A 14,641-nucleotide genomic window follows, 5' to 3' on the forward strand; every position below is an offset into this window, starting at 1 on the left:
AATTAGAATTCAAGTTCTGTATTACCAACATAATAAAATGAATAAGTAATGCTGATTTTGAAGCACACAAGATGAAATCCAGCCAGTTTTCACATACCACATCTGCTCACTGACAGGCATGACCAGTCAAACTACAAGGGAAAAACTGTTTGTTTGTAGAAATAATCTTGACTGAGTTCAAAAAATTAAACAGTAATTAATTCCTTTAAAAATTAATTTTCTAGACTTACTGAAGGGTTTTTAATCATTTTATTTTTAACTTATTGGTGACTCATTTTTAAATCAGCAAATGACTCTTTCATTATTGCAGAAGCAATACGTGCTTACAGAAGAAAATTAAAAAAGAAAAACAACAGGGGAGAAGAAGAAGGAGAAAAAGGGCATCATGGCCACACCACCTGGAGGGAGTCACTGTTAACAGCTTGTTTCTGTCCTTCCAAATCTCTTTCTCAATGATAGATTTTTTTTCAAACTAAAATCTAATCACACTACACACGCCAACTTTTAGCCTGCTCACTTCCCGGGTAAAACACTGTCATGTCAGCAAGGAGTCTACCACATAGTTTCTTGTGATTAAGTATTATTTACAAATTGTATATTATTGTATACACCATTATGACTTCTGTAGCCGATCCCCAAATGTTTGGTGTTTTACTTGTTTCTAAAATATAACACATGTAATAGTAAATAGATTTGTACATAAGTATTTGCAATTCATTTGATTGTTTTCTTAATATAGCAGACACTGTCATTGGCTTGTCGATATCTTGAGGAACATAACCTGTTTCCAGCTGTCACTATCAGCATCTTTATGCCTGAAGAAGGCATTCAGCCCAAGGCCACGGCAGGCCGGAAGTGCAGGGGACTAACACTGCCAGAAGCAGCTCTCAACCAATGACTCTGGAGAGTTGGTATATAAATACCCCAGCCACCTCTCCCCTCAGGTGAGATAATTCTGAGGCATAAATTCTTCATTGCTATTGTTGAGGAAGATTGGCCCTGAGCTAACACCTGTGCCAATCTTCCTCTATTTGTATATGGGATGCCACTACAGTATGGTTTGATTAGCAGTGTGTAGGTCCACACCCAGGATCCAAACCCAAGAACCTAATCACTACGCCACGCAGCTGGCCCTCTGAGGCTTAAATTTATACCATTTCCAAGAGTTTCCCCATGAGATTAAGCTCAAAAACCCACTGTGGCTAACTCATCCTTTACTGGCTGTCTTATAAATTACTAACATTTGAATTTTGTCTCTGAGATTGCTTCTGTGTGAACCTAAACTAAGACACTAGCATAGATTCCAAGAAATGGAAATACTGAATTAAAAGAGAAATATTTTAAGATTTTTGATACACATTACTACGTTGCTCTCTTTAAATGCACGACATTTCCACAATTTACATTATTTTTATCACAATTTTGCCAAAAGGTAGATGTATCATTTTAAAGATGTCAATTTTGATAGGTAAAAAAGGAATTTATTTTAAATTAAATTTATTTTATTATTAATGAGACTTCATCTTTTCATACGACAATGTTCATTTATATTGCTTCATTTATGACTTGCCTGTTCATATTCTCAGTCCATATTTAATTGGAAAACTGGTGTTTTTAACCGATATAGAAGAGCTCTTTTGATGTTAAGGATATTAACTCTTTTTTATTCACAGTTTTAAAATCAGCTAGTTTGGATTTTTTGCAGCCACATAGCATCTACCTTACAACTAGCTGAAAAACTCATTCTTTGTGTGAACTGTGTCTTGCATATTGTAGGAAATATGCACATCTTTATTGGCAAAACTCTATTAATAAATGTATTTCTTAAAAAAAAATGTTACACTAGTTTGGTTATGTTGTTAGAATGTTAGCCAACATACCTGCTAAGTACTGAATTCTCTGAAACAAGACTGTAGGTTCTCTTGCTAATGACACCATGGATGCATTCATTATCTAACTCTAAATTACATAATCTCTCTGCATTCTTCCTGCTGCATCTAAGAAACAAGAATTTAGCTGTCTTCTTGCATAGAATGGAAGCATAAACTGGCATGACTATGACCCTGAGCGTTTCAGATACTGATGCTATCTAAAAATAAGGGACCATTGATATTAAATCAAGTTTCAAATATCAACAGGCATTTGTAGGAATAAATTAGCCTTTTACTCTCCCTAACAATTCAGCCATTCTGACCATTTTTGTGATCTCATCCCTAACCCTGATTAAAGCCATTCAGACTTTATGGCTTTTTAAAAGCGTTTCGACTGATGTATCATTATCATCTTTGGGAACTTTAAAATGCTTCTGAAACACATATGTCACTCTATGCAACACCTTCTGAGTTGTGCTAATTCCCTCATTTACAGAATTGGCCCATCTTTGACGTAATAGCTCTGCATCAGTGACTCTGATTGGCCAGGCCTACTGTTTAGATCACTTATTGTATTATTGCTAATCCACTTTCCTCTTTTAACTGTCATAATAATTTCCAAATCTTGGCCAACTGCCTCTCCACTCAAGGCCAACATCTTTCATCATAAAACATGCAAACTGATTAAGCTTCAACAATTGGCAGCACAGAGAAGTCAAAAGACTAACAGATACATCTGCTGGTCCAGGACCCCACCTCACAGCCTGTCTGAACTCTTCTCCATCAGCTGCCTTTGTAGTAACGTATGCTCAGCTTGTCTTTGACTCGGCCTTAAGGCCAAGAAGGATAGGAGCACAACTTGCAGAGCTGGCTGGGAACACACACCCATCCTCCTACCCATCATGATTTCCAACCTCGGTGTAAGCCCAAGTAGGTCAGAACGTGACGCTTCTGTCCCATTTTGTACCCTCCCGACTAGCCAGTAACATAAATATAGCTAATGACGATATTTTTCTCATAATTATTGAGTACTCAAGACTTTCCAGACATTGTGCCAAGCACTTTTCGAGTGTCTTCACATTTAATTCTCACAACCATAGGAAGTACACACCATTATTATCTCCATTTTACAGGTAAGTAAACCGAGTCATGAGGAAGGCACTCAAGGCCATTTAGCCAGAAGGGCTGGGCTCCAGATTTGCACCCAGGCAGGCTGAATATAGGGTGAGTGCTCTGAAATATTATGCTAAGTCCATAATAGATAAAATTAAAAGGCAAATAAATTGGGAGATGATATTTTCAATTATATAATGTAGGACCATCAGCCGTAGTATATAAGGAGATAAAAGGATAGGAAGAGGCAATTTATGGTAGATTTATAAAAGCTAAGAAGTATACAAAAAATTCCTACCTAAATGAGTAAAGAGACTTTAAAATATATATTTCATTTATTCATATATAGTTAATAATATATATACTTCATGTATATGAAATACATATATATACATATATAAAGCTTTACTGAGCACATTGGCAAATTTTTAAAAACAGTAATATATAGTGTTGGCCAGGGCATAAGGAAAATTTCCGCATACATAAGCCATGAGAATGCAAAGCATTCCTCATTTTTGCAAGAGATTTGGCCTTAGAAATTGTCTATCTTCTGCCTCAGCAACTTTACAACTAAGATTTTATCTCAAGGAAATAATTGCAGGCATTTACTGAGATTTATCTATAGGGATGATCATTACAACATTGCTTAGAACAGTAAAAAATGAAAAACAACTTGTGTCAAAAATTAGAGGTTAAAGTAAGAAATCCAAATAATAGAATACTATCCATCATTTATAAATTATATGGTGGAAGAATATTAATGACATACAAATGTTTATGATAAATGTTAAGTAAAAAAGCTTGCAAAACATTATGTACAGTGTAAACTTGTATTTTATATACATGTATCAAAGCAAGAGTGGAAGGAGATATAGCCATATCTTAACAGCAATTACAGCTGGATAGCAGAACTGTATGGAATTTCTTATTTGTGTCTTTTACATTACCTAAATATCCTACAATAGTATTTATTATCTTTATGCCTAGAAAATTCTATTAAAACTAATTATAAAACAAGTCTCTTTTGCTCCAATTCTAAAATGGACCAATTGTACATCTCTTACCAGAGAGGCAATATGGTATGGTTATTGTAGAGAGAGCGAAGGAAGTTATTTATGTCCCAGTTTTCTGCAGGAAGCTGTCCAGCTCTCGCTTTGGGGTGGGGCAGCCCTCCATCTGGGCAAGCTAATTAGTGATGATGGCTGCAATCTGTAACTTCGCTGTTTTGCTTAAGTGAGAATCATTTCTTTTCTTTGTAGAGTGCCAGCTTGTTTTAGGAACTACACACTTCAAGGTTATCTTTTAAAAAAAAAAAATCAAGGCTTTTGAATTTAAACTAAAGCTTCATGTATCAAGCAAGTTACCACACAAATAAATAAAAGAAAGAAGGGTAAGAAGGAAGGAAGGAAGGAAGGAAGGGAAGGAGGAAGAAAAAGTATAGGAAATTCATTTTAGTTTAATCCTCAGATCACAAAATACCAGTATGGGGATGACTTTTCAAGGATCTCGAGTTCAACTTCATCATCATACAGATGAGAAAACTTCAGTCTAAGCAAGGGGAGAAGCCCCTGGTTTTCCGGCCCTGTGTGGATTCCAGCAAAAAGAAGCAAACCAAGAGGCCACTTCCAAAAGCTTGTTTAACCCTGGGCTTCTTTTGCAGTCTTTATTTTCACTGCTAGGAGGCCTGGAGGATTTCCACCAATATAATATGGTTATTATATTGGTCAAAGACATTTTTAAATGTTTCATTTTCATCTGTGACGTCAATGTCTAAAAGGGCAAAAGTCCTAGGAACTGCTCTATCTTGAAATTTGTCCTCCAATGAAATTTAATACAGATGTCTGAATGAAACTCAATGGCAATTTAACAGATTTCCTGAAAATGAAGACCTCTAATGTCAAAAAGAAAATCAGTATGGAAGATGAAATGCAACTTAAAAGAAAATTGAGATGGAAATGTCTTGTGTCACGCACTGAGGACTCGAGTCAAGAGAGGAGAAAGCCACTCATGGCTCTCTCGACACTTGGGACTTCCGGGCAGCCAGCGCCCGCCTCAGGCTCCTGTTGGACAGCTCCAACTCATTGAATGGATGCAGCAGAAATAACTTGGAATTTGCCATCCGAGGGACCCAGGTTAAAATTCTAGCTTTTCCAATTGACTTGAACAGGTGACACTCCTGAACTTGAGCTCCCCTTACATATAAAAATGAGGACAATAATTCTAATTTTATGAGATTATAAAAATTAGGTGACATATGTAAAGGCACATGCCTAGCATCATAGGTACTAAATGAATATTTCCATCCTTCCTTCTAGCCTTCACCTATTGGTTCCAATTCCACCATTATGGCCCCCACTGAGTATCTATCCTCCTCCCCAGTTCAATCATCCTGTTTGAAACATTTTTCACTCCCCCTGTTCTGAAGCCAGCTCATCATTCCGTGCTACACTATCCCGTAGATACACGATAATTTCTCATCGACCATTGTAAAGGTTGGCAGCAGATACTACCCTAAATACTCAAGTATGGTTGTCCTGGAAAGGAAACATTTTTAATACAATGCTTTTGATCAGTGCAGCCTCTCAGATCAACAGGTGTGTGTGTGTGTGTGTGTGTGTGTCTACCATGTCACATTGACTTACTGAGACTAAGACCTGTATGACTTCTTGATGCATGACGATAGCTAACATGTATTGCACACTTTTTATGTGCCCAGTAGTGTTCTTAGTCCTTTCCATGATGCGCTAATTTAACTATCAGGGCAGTCCGAAGCAGCAGCCACGATGCTTAGCCCCATTTAAGGATGAGAAGACTAACACACACGGAGGCTATTTTTCAACTTATTAAGTTAAATAGCTAGACCCTGGGGCCTGTGCTATCTGACACCAGAATCTCTGTGCCTTCTCGGTGATAATAAGATAATTGAAACGTCACAAAAAGATGCCTTATATTCCCTTAGGAAAGAGAAGGAAGTTCTTGCTCCTGATATGACATCTGTATAGGCCAATCCACAAACCCACACATTACGAAACAGAACCCCAAGGTTCACATAGCAGAGTCAAAGACCAGGAACATGTTCCCTGATGACTAAGCCAGGCATAGGGAGGGGGAAATCAAAAAGGGCTTAGACCAAGGTGGCTGTGTCTTCTCCATCAGAGGCAGCAAGAGGAGAACCTGAGCCCCTCTAGCCCCAGTTTCTACTGAGATGCATGGTTGTGAGCCAATAAGACGAGGACAAAGAATCTGGACAGGCAGGCTCTCCAGGGTTCTAAAACTCGAATTCAGCCTCTGCAGCCCCATCCTCCATGCCTTTGCATTCAGCCTCTGCAGCCCCATCCTCCATGCCTTTGCATTCAGCCTCTGCAGCCCCATCCTCCATGCCTTTGCCACTTACTGGGCCGCTTCATAATATTTCACTTGAAGAAGTGGTTTTCCTGTTTTGAAAAATTTGAAAACCACCGATAGAAGGAGTATTTAGGGTCCAGGGCACCAGTGACATAGAATTACCTTGAGACCTTGGTGATGCCTAGCACTTTCTCTGAACATGAACTTCCACTGGCACTTACAGGGTTATGATGAGGAACAAATGACTTTCAGAAGAAGCACTTTTGACTTACTGTCAACTATAATAATATTTGGCACATTAAAAATGCTATAAAGACCTGTGCCAGCCTGAGTGATTCCCACGGCCCCTCAGCAAGAGTACTCATGACTCCCGGGGACTCGTGAGAGGCAGCAACGTTTAAACAGAATGGGATTTTGAGTCAGAATCCGTTGAAAGCTAGTCCTAACTATATGACTATGGCAAAGTCACCTCAGCTTCCTAACCCTTAGTCCCACACCCGTAAACCGGGGCTGCTGCCGGCATGGTGGCTGCAAGGACTTACCTCCACCAAGTATGTGTCCAACACGCTTGCATGCTTTGAATAGAGCATGGGACATTCTATAAATGGAAGCGTTGATGACCTGCTAATATCCTTATATCAATTCTCTCTCAAGTTTCTACCTGCGCTGTGAGGGAGGCTCAAGCGGAAAATGACTTTGGGCTCACTCCTTTACACGGCAGTGAATCCTAGCCCCCACATCTGATCTTCCTTTACCAACAGGGATAAATATTCTGTCACTGCTTTGGCGTGTACTGGTAACAATGTGGCCAACTGTTCCCTGGGATGACTCAGGCATTGCTCTGAAGCAGAACGGGCGCGTGCTCGGGGAGCTGGAAAGCTCTCAGGCTGACTCAGTGCCCTGCAGCCCTCGAGCTCTGGTGTGCACGGTGCCTTGACAACGCCACACCCATGTGTCCACCACTCGGCCCAGGGCAGCTCCATGCTTCTTACCTCGTTGACACAGCGCAGCTCACCCACCACCTCTGCACACTCTCCTACTTCCCAAGGGTCTAGTCGCCCCATCCCAGGACCAGCTCAAAGGCACTTTGTCAGCAAAAGCCTTTCCAGATGACCCTCGTCAGCACAAATGACTCTCTTCATTATCCCCCACCCCACCCGATATTGCGAGCCCATCAATTTTGTTTATGCACACCTGACACTTTAAGGTCGCCATTTTGACTTGGTCTCAACTAAACTGTTTTAGATCCTAAATTTGTTGAGAGCAAGAATGTCATCTTATTCATTGTGCATTCCCCCAAAGTGTAATGTACACATTAAGTGCTTAATGCACAATAAAGTGAAATGAAAGCATAAAATGTGTCCAACTCTTCCATCTGGGCCTTACATGTGATATGCTACCTCACATGACACGTAAAGACTGCGAATGTCGACAGTGACTTTTCATCACTTCTCATGTATTTTAAAATTCAGTATTTTATGTGAAAGTTTAAGCTTTGGTTAAACTGATAATATTATTAAATTTTTATTGAATACTATAAAAAGAAAAGTGATAAGAAAAATTTTAATACAGCTATTTTTATTTATTTTTTCCACTAAAAATTAGCTGGTACATCTATATGTTTCCAAAACAGTAATCAGGAGTGCTTTTGCCCGTCAAGGAGTCCCGGCTGCTTCTGAATTTGAATAGCATATCACTACTCAAGAGTTTGCTGATGTCACAAATTTAAAGCAACAAAACTGAGCTCGTGAACGTCCTCCAGCGTCAGTTCCTGCTCCCAATGTCCCTGCCTTTGTCAATAATAACATCATGTCTGTCCAGTGGCTCCAAACTTTTGAGTCAATTACTATGAAAAAGAGAAAGCACAACATAGATATAATCTAGTATATTTTTACCTACAAACGTTTAGCAATTCCTGCAGAGATTCTGTGCAAAGTGCTTCTTTTCTTATGCATCACTTTCTGTCCATTCTCCTGGACACAGACTTTCCCCTCCCCCGACCATCCCCTCACACCTGGATTACAGCAGAGGCCTCTTGTCAGCCTCCTTGACTTTAAGCTCGCTTGATCTGATCTATTTTAAGTGTAGCTTCAAAGCATTTCTTCCTTAAATAGCACTTTCATAATGTTGCTCCTGTACTTAAAAACCTTTTATGGTTTGTCAGTTCTTACAACTTCACAGCTACACTCTTCTCCCTGATCCTGTGTTGGCTCCTTATTTCCCACTTGCTTCTCCAGTTAGATGAGCTTCTGACCCATTTCACCAATGCAATGCACAAGGAAGGCGATTCTCGTAGCTCCCATGAACAAAGTGAACTCTCTGTGCCAAGCACTGTGTGAGACGCTGCATGAATAAGAGGTCACCGACTTTGAGGATGGCATGATAAACCAGGGAAGACAGAACACAACCAGACTGTCGATGTAGAATTGTCATGCTCACATGGCATAAAGTGCAAGGGGACTATAAAACAGGAGGCTAGCAAAGTGGGTCACACAGGTTGGAGGGATGTCATGCCAAAGTGGGAGAGCTGTCCACATTCCACCTTCCACCCTCCAGTCCTCACTCATCCTTTGCCTTCGTCCAATCTACTCACCCATCAGTGGCTAACTCAAGTCCCAACATGATGTGGTGAGTCAGGAGACGTCTTAATTTGGGCTTCCCCAGATACAGACCCTGAGACAAGGATTCCAGTGAAAGTAATTTATTAGTGCTATGATCTCAAGGAAACTCCAGAAGGGAGTATATTATATACAGAAAGAAATGGGTATATTATTTAGGGGGTACATTATCAAATAAATTACCCTGATGGGTAACCACAGGTTAATCCCAGAGGGCAAATCCTAGAAAAACAGTATAGAACACACACCTCAGAGTATGTCATGTAAGCAGCAAGGGAGTTGGGGTATTTATACACCAACTTCCGTCACTCATTGGTTGAGGCTTCAGGGGGGTGTTAATTCTTCAGCTCTTCCGATCTGGCAGAGCAGCCTCCCTAGTTGAAAGTCCTCAGGTGAAGAGATGCTGATGCAAGTAGCTGGAAGTCTTCTCTTGGAGCCCTGATTTTGTGAGGGAGGAGGATAGATCTGACACCACAAGAGCCCTCTACACAAATCAGCGACGAGCTCTAACGAGGGTGCTGCCTCTGCCTCTTGTTATTTACGTGCCTTTGACGGGGTCAATCTTCTGAGTCTCAGTTGCTTCATCTTTTAAAAGACAGATGGATATTATCAATTTTTCAATTTGTTTTATATAGAAGAACCATTAATCCCCAAAGAAAATCTGGAATAGAATCCTAATTTGTAAAACAAGCAAAAGCAGAATTGTTCAGGTAGCAGTAGTGGCTGAGAACATCTCCTTGGATATGGTAGTTCCAGAAAGCGATGAGTAAAAGACTCATATCACTGGGCAGTATCTAAGAACCACCCCCCCGGGCATCATTGCATTCCCTCCCCCTCTAATGTTCTATGATGCTTAGTACTCAACCTGGTTCTCTGCCAGGGAAAGGAAGTCACTGAGCACTCACTGAGCACTCATTATGCACCAGACATCTTGACCCATTTTGTGATATAATCTCTCGAGGGATGGCGCGAGCATTTCCATATGGGGGAACAGTGATTGGCTATCAAGTCAGACGGAGTACAGCTTGTGGTGCTAGGGTTCTCAAAACTGAGTCTGAATGATAAACTCATAACTAATTTTATTTAGAGCACAAACTATTTGCAGTGACTTTGGGGATGGTGAGAGAAAGATTAGGGGGTGATTAAAGATTCCCAGGGCTAACTTATTTTTGCCACCCCCATTTCTTTTTTTCTTTTTTTTATTTATTTATTTTTGGATGTACATCCTATTTCAAATTTTGTGTAGATTACATCATGTTCACCACCCAAAAACTAATTATAGTCCATCACCTCACATATGAGCCCTATCACCCCTTTTGCCCTCCCCTCTCTTCCCCTATGGTAACCACCAATCCAATCTCCAATGCTATGTGTTTGTTTGTCGTTTTTGTCTTCTACTTGTGAGTGAGATCATACAGCATTTGACCTTCTCCCTCTGACTTATTTCACTCAGCACAGTACCCTCAAGTTCCATCCATGTTGTCACAAATGGCCAGATTTCATCATTTCTTATGGCTGAGTAGCATTCCACCGTGTATAAATACCACATCTTCTTTATCCATTTGTCCCTTGATGGGCACCCAGGTTGCTTCCAAGTCTTGGCTATGGTGTATAATGCTGCAATGAACATAGGGGTGCAGGAATCTTTATGCCTTTGTGTTTTCAAGTTTTTTGGATAAAGACACAGCAGTGGGATAGCTGGATCATATGGTAGATCTGTCCTTAATTTTCTGAGGATACTGCCACCCCCGTTTCTTTAATTAAATCTTCACAAGTCTATGAGATAGGTATTATTAATACTGTTGTTGCTATCATTATTATTATTTTATTATTATTATCATCATTATTGTTTTACAGATGAGAAAATGAGACTCAGAGAAGGCAAGAGTCTTGCCCAAGGTCCACGGCAAGTGAGTGGCAGAGCCAAGACTCATGCCCGGTCTTCCTGGGTCTGGAGCTCACCACCCCACACTACTTACCATTGCATCTTGTACTACATGTGAATGTTTCACAACACAGTTTGTTTACACAGTCACCCTCCAAAGTCCTGGAAACATCGGGCCCACTGATGGTCAACACAGAGGTTATAGGAGACAACTGACCACGTATCAGGAACTCAACAGCCAGTGGGTTATTGAACTACACATATTGGATTTTTGCCTGAAAGGAAGAACCAAAACAAGTGTAAAAAATCATAATTATTATTGATTTCAGTGTAGGAAGTCATATACAAATGCTCTAATTGGGAAATAGATTAAAAGGTATGTAATTTCATTCATTCAATTATTCAAACATTTTTGGCATATACTTTTTTTTCAAGCATTGTGCCACACAGATAAAGCATATTAAGAATAAAACAATAATTAAGATATGATTCTGTTCTAAATTATGTATAAGAAGGAACATAAAACAAACACATACATCTTATACTATACCTACATGTAAAACCTCACCTTCCATATACGTGGATATAATAACTTTACGACAAGAGGAGGAATTCACTTCTTGCTGGGAAACAGAGAAAGGTCATGGAAAAGGCAGTCTTTGTGCCTGTTCTTAAAGAATGGTTTGGATTTTAGAAATTTCAACCAGAACATCCTAGAATAAGTGAATGGTGACATAAGGACACTAAGCAGGAAAATTCGTGGCATGTATATGCGCACGTACAAGGGAGATGAGTATGTCTGGAGCGAATGGTTCTGAGAGCAAAGGGGAGATTTTGCTAATTGGAGATACATCTAGAGGAGCCTGCAGGTCAAGCTAAGGTCTTGCTTTTTATTCCATAAGCAGTGGGGGCACTAAAGATTAATGTTTAGGAAAATCACAAGGTTGGAGTTGTGCTTTAGAGATGCAAATCGTGTGCAAAATAACAACCCAACAACAACAAAACAAAACCAACAACAACAAAAACTGACAAAACCTACCATGTGATTACTGTATGCCAGATACTGGGATAAGGGTTTACTTGCATCAGTTCATTTAATCTTCATTTCACCCTTGAAAGGTGTATTATTATCATCCCTGTTTTACAGATAAGAAGTCCGAAGCTAAGAGAGGGTACACAATCTCCCCATGGCTTCAGGGCTAGAGAGGAGAAGCTGGGATGGAAACCTAAGTCATTCTGTACCATGATCATAGGCCTCTTACAGGAATAGAGTCAGGACAGTCTGGAGGGATGGAAAGTGCTTGGGAAATGATGATAAAATCCCAGTGAGAAATAATAGAATTTCACACCAGGATAGAGAGTCGACCTTTCCTCAACCCTACCTCAACCCCACTCCGTCCAGAGCTTAAGTCCCTCCAACAGCAGCATCTGATCTCTGAACAAACCACCTCCAGGGGCAGAGACGTCACAGTCTGTGACTTTTCTATCTTACCATCTTACGCTGAGTCAAAATTTAGCAGGTGCGGGTCCCCCGAAACAAAATAGCTGCTTTCAGAGACGGGGAGCCAGGCCTCTCTAGGTTTGTATGCGAATTCCACCACTCCTAAAGGCAAGCTCATCCAACTCTGATTCTTCATTTTCCCATCCGTAAAGGGGGCCATACTCTCCTGTAACATGATTAACAAAAATCTAAGGGAAGTGTCTGACATGTTGCAGGACGTGAAAAAACTTCAGTATATAATCATTTCTCCCTCGTGATTTTAATTATTGGTTCTATTTTTGCTCATTGAGGACACCCAGGTGTGGACAGCCACACAAATGTGTAAAGATCACACACCCTTCTATATTGTATGTATGTGTTTGTACGTATATATAATTTTATGCATAAATTTTATTTAGTTATATATGACGTATTTATAAAATATACAAAATTATATATATAGCTACCTATTTAGACTATGTATTGTGATAGGCAAAATAATGGGCCTCCAAATATCTCTATGCACTCATCATGGAAATGCAAATATGTTATATTATACAACAAAAGGCGACTAAGATTGCAGATGGAATTCAGATTGCTAATCAGCTGACTTTAAAATATAGGGAGATTATCCTGGATTATTTGAGCAGGCCCAACCTAATCACATAAATCCCTACAATTAGGTGATGGCAGGAGAATTGCTTTTCACAAGAAAAATTTGAGCTTCCTTTGTTCCCTTTGAAGACGAGGGTTGGGGGAAGCAGGCAGCCAGGAGCCAAGGGATGTGGGTGGCCTCTGGAAGCAGGAAAATGCAAGGGAATGGCTTCTCCCCAGAGCATCTGGAAAGAATGCAGCCCTGCTGACAGCTTGATTTCAGCCCAGGGAGACCTCGGTCGGACTTTTGACCTACAGAACTTAACATATTTATATGGTTTTAAACCACTAAGTTTGTGGTGATTTGTTATACCAGCAATGAGAAGCTGATACACATCCTGGCCTCCCTGGATAAATTGTTTTATTTTCTTTATATGTGGTTAACTTAGCTCGAGCACACAATCAGGAAACACGGTCTAATGATAAAGTCGGGAGTATGACTCCAAAATCCATGTTAAGACAAGTCTAAGGTGGTACCTCAAACGGACAAAAGACCTTCTAAGCATATTAGGAATGTCTCTCAGATTCTTTCTACTACACAATAGGGCTTCTAAGAATCTGAAGAGCATTGTCCCACAACACTCTCAAAGGAAGCTCAAGGTAGCATGGGGATTGCCCTGGAGAGATCTGTGGGTGTGGCTTTTGTCTAATGTGATGGATTGGAGATTGATGTTTAAAATACACACACTAATGGGGCCAACCCCATGGCCTAGTGGTTAAGTTCAGCACACTCTGCTTCAGCAGCCCGGGTTCAGTTCCCAGGTGCCGACCTACACCACTCATTGGCAGTCATGCTGTGGCAGCAACCCACACACAAAATAGAGGGAGATTGGCACAGATGCTAGCTCAGAGCAAATCTTCCTCAAACAAAGAAAAAGGAAGATTGGGGTTCGCCCAGTGGCGTAGTGGTTAAGTTCACATACTCCACTTGAGCAGCCCAGGGTTCACAGTTTCAGATCCTGGGTGTGGACCTAGCACTTCTTGTCAAGCCACACTGTGGCAGCATCCCACATAAAATAGAGGAAGATTAGCACAGATGTTAACTCAGCGACAATCTTCCTCAAGCGAAAAGAGGAAGATTGGCAATGGATGTTAGCTCAGGGCAAATCTTCCTTAGCAAAAAAATGCAAAAAACAAAAAACTCTTTTTTAAAGGAATTGTATCAGCTTGGACTGAAAAGGATAGAAATAGTATTAGACGAAAGAGGCCGTGGACTCTTGAGCTTCTACCAGCAGAAAACAGACTGAAACTCCACTGAGCTACAACCACAGATTACATTTTATGGGAAAGGCAAAACCAACAGCTGTGAAAAATCATTCCCAGGGAGTACGACTAAACCTTAGTCAAGGGATTGGCTGTCTTTTCAGAACTGCTATGGACCAATGACTGCTGTGCTGCCTACCCCCGCTCCTGAACAGGAGTGTCCATTGTGGTTGTTCTGGGTCTGTCCCACGACTGTATGCTGGGTGTGGGGAGAAGGTAGATAGGTTGTCACTTTAGTTTGCAGGTCTTAGATCAAGAGGAAAGATGCTCAAGAAGCTATACATGAGGAACCACACTGAGAAGTCTCTCTACACCTAAACCTGACTTACCTGCTGCATCCCAGCGCTTGAGTGTGAGCTGGCTGCCATAAAGCAATGAAGCTTGGGGGGAGGTGGTGTCAGGGGACAGAGTG

At 40.6% G+C, this 14,641-nt stretch overlaps 1 long non-coding RNA gene across 1 annotated transcript; it reads right to left on the reverse strand.

Moving 5' to 3' along the window:
• Window positions 1-9,014: 9,014 nt before the first annotated feature.
• Window positions 9,015-12,499, reverse strand: LOC139084029 (uncharacterized). Its single transcript, XR_011541318.1, has 4 exons — window positions 12,325-12,499; window positions 10,927-11,107; window positions 10,409-10,564; window positions 9,015-9,532 (listed from the first exon to the last, which is right to left on the reverse strand). It is a non-coding gene; the product is annotated as an uncharacterized lncRNA (long non-coding RNA).
• Between the last annotated feature and the right edge of the window lie 2,142 nt (window positions 12,500-14,641).

The sequence above is a fragment of the Equus przewalskii genome, chromosome 6 (genome assembly GCF_037783145.1).
Source record: "Equus przewalskii isolate Varuska chromosome 6, EquPr2, whole genome shotgun sequence".
Lineage (NCBI taxonomy): Eukaryota > Metazoa > Chordata > Mammalia > Perissodactyla > Equidae > Equus > Equus przewalskii.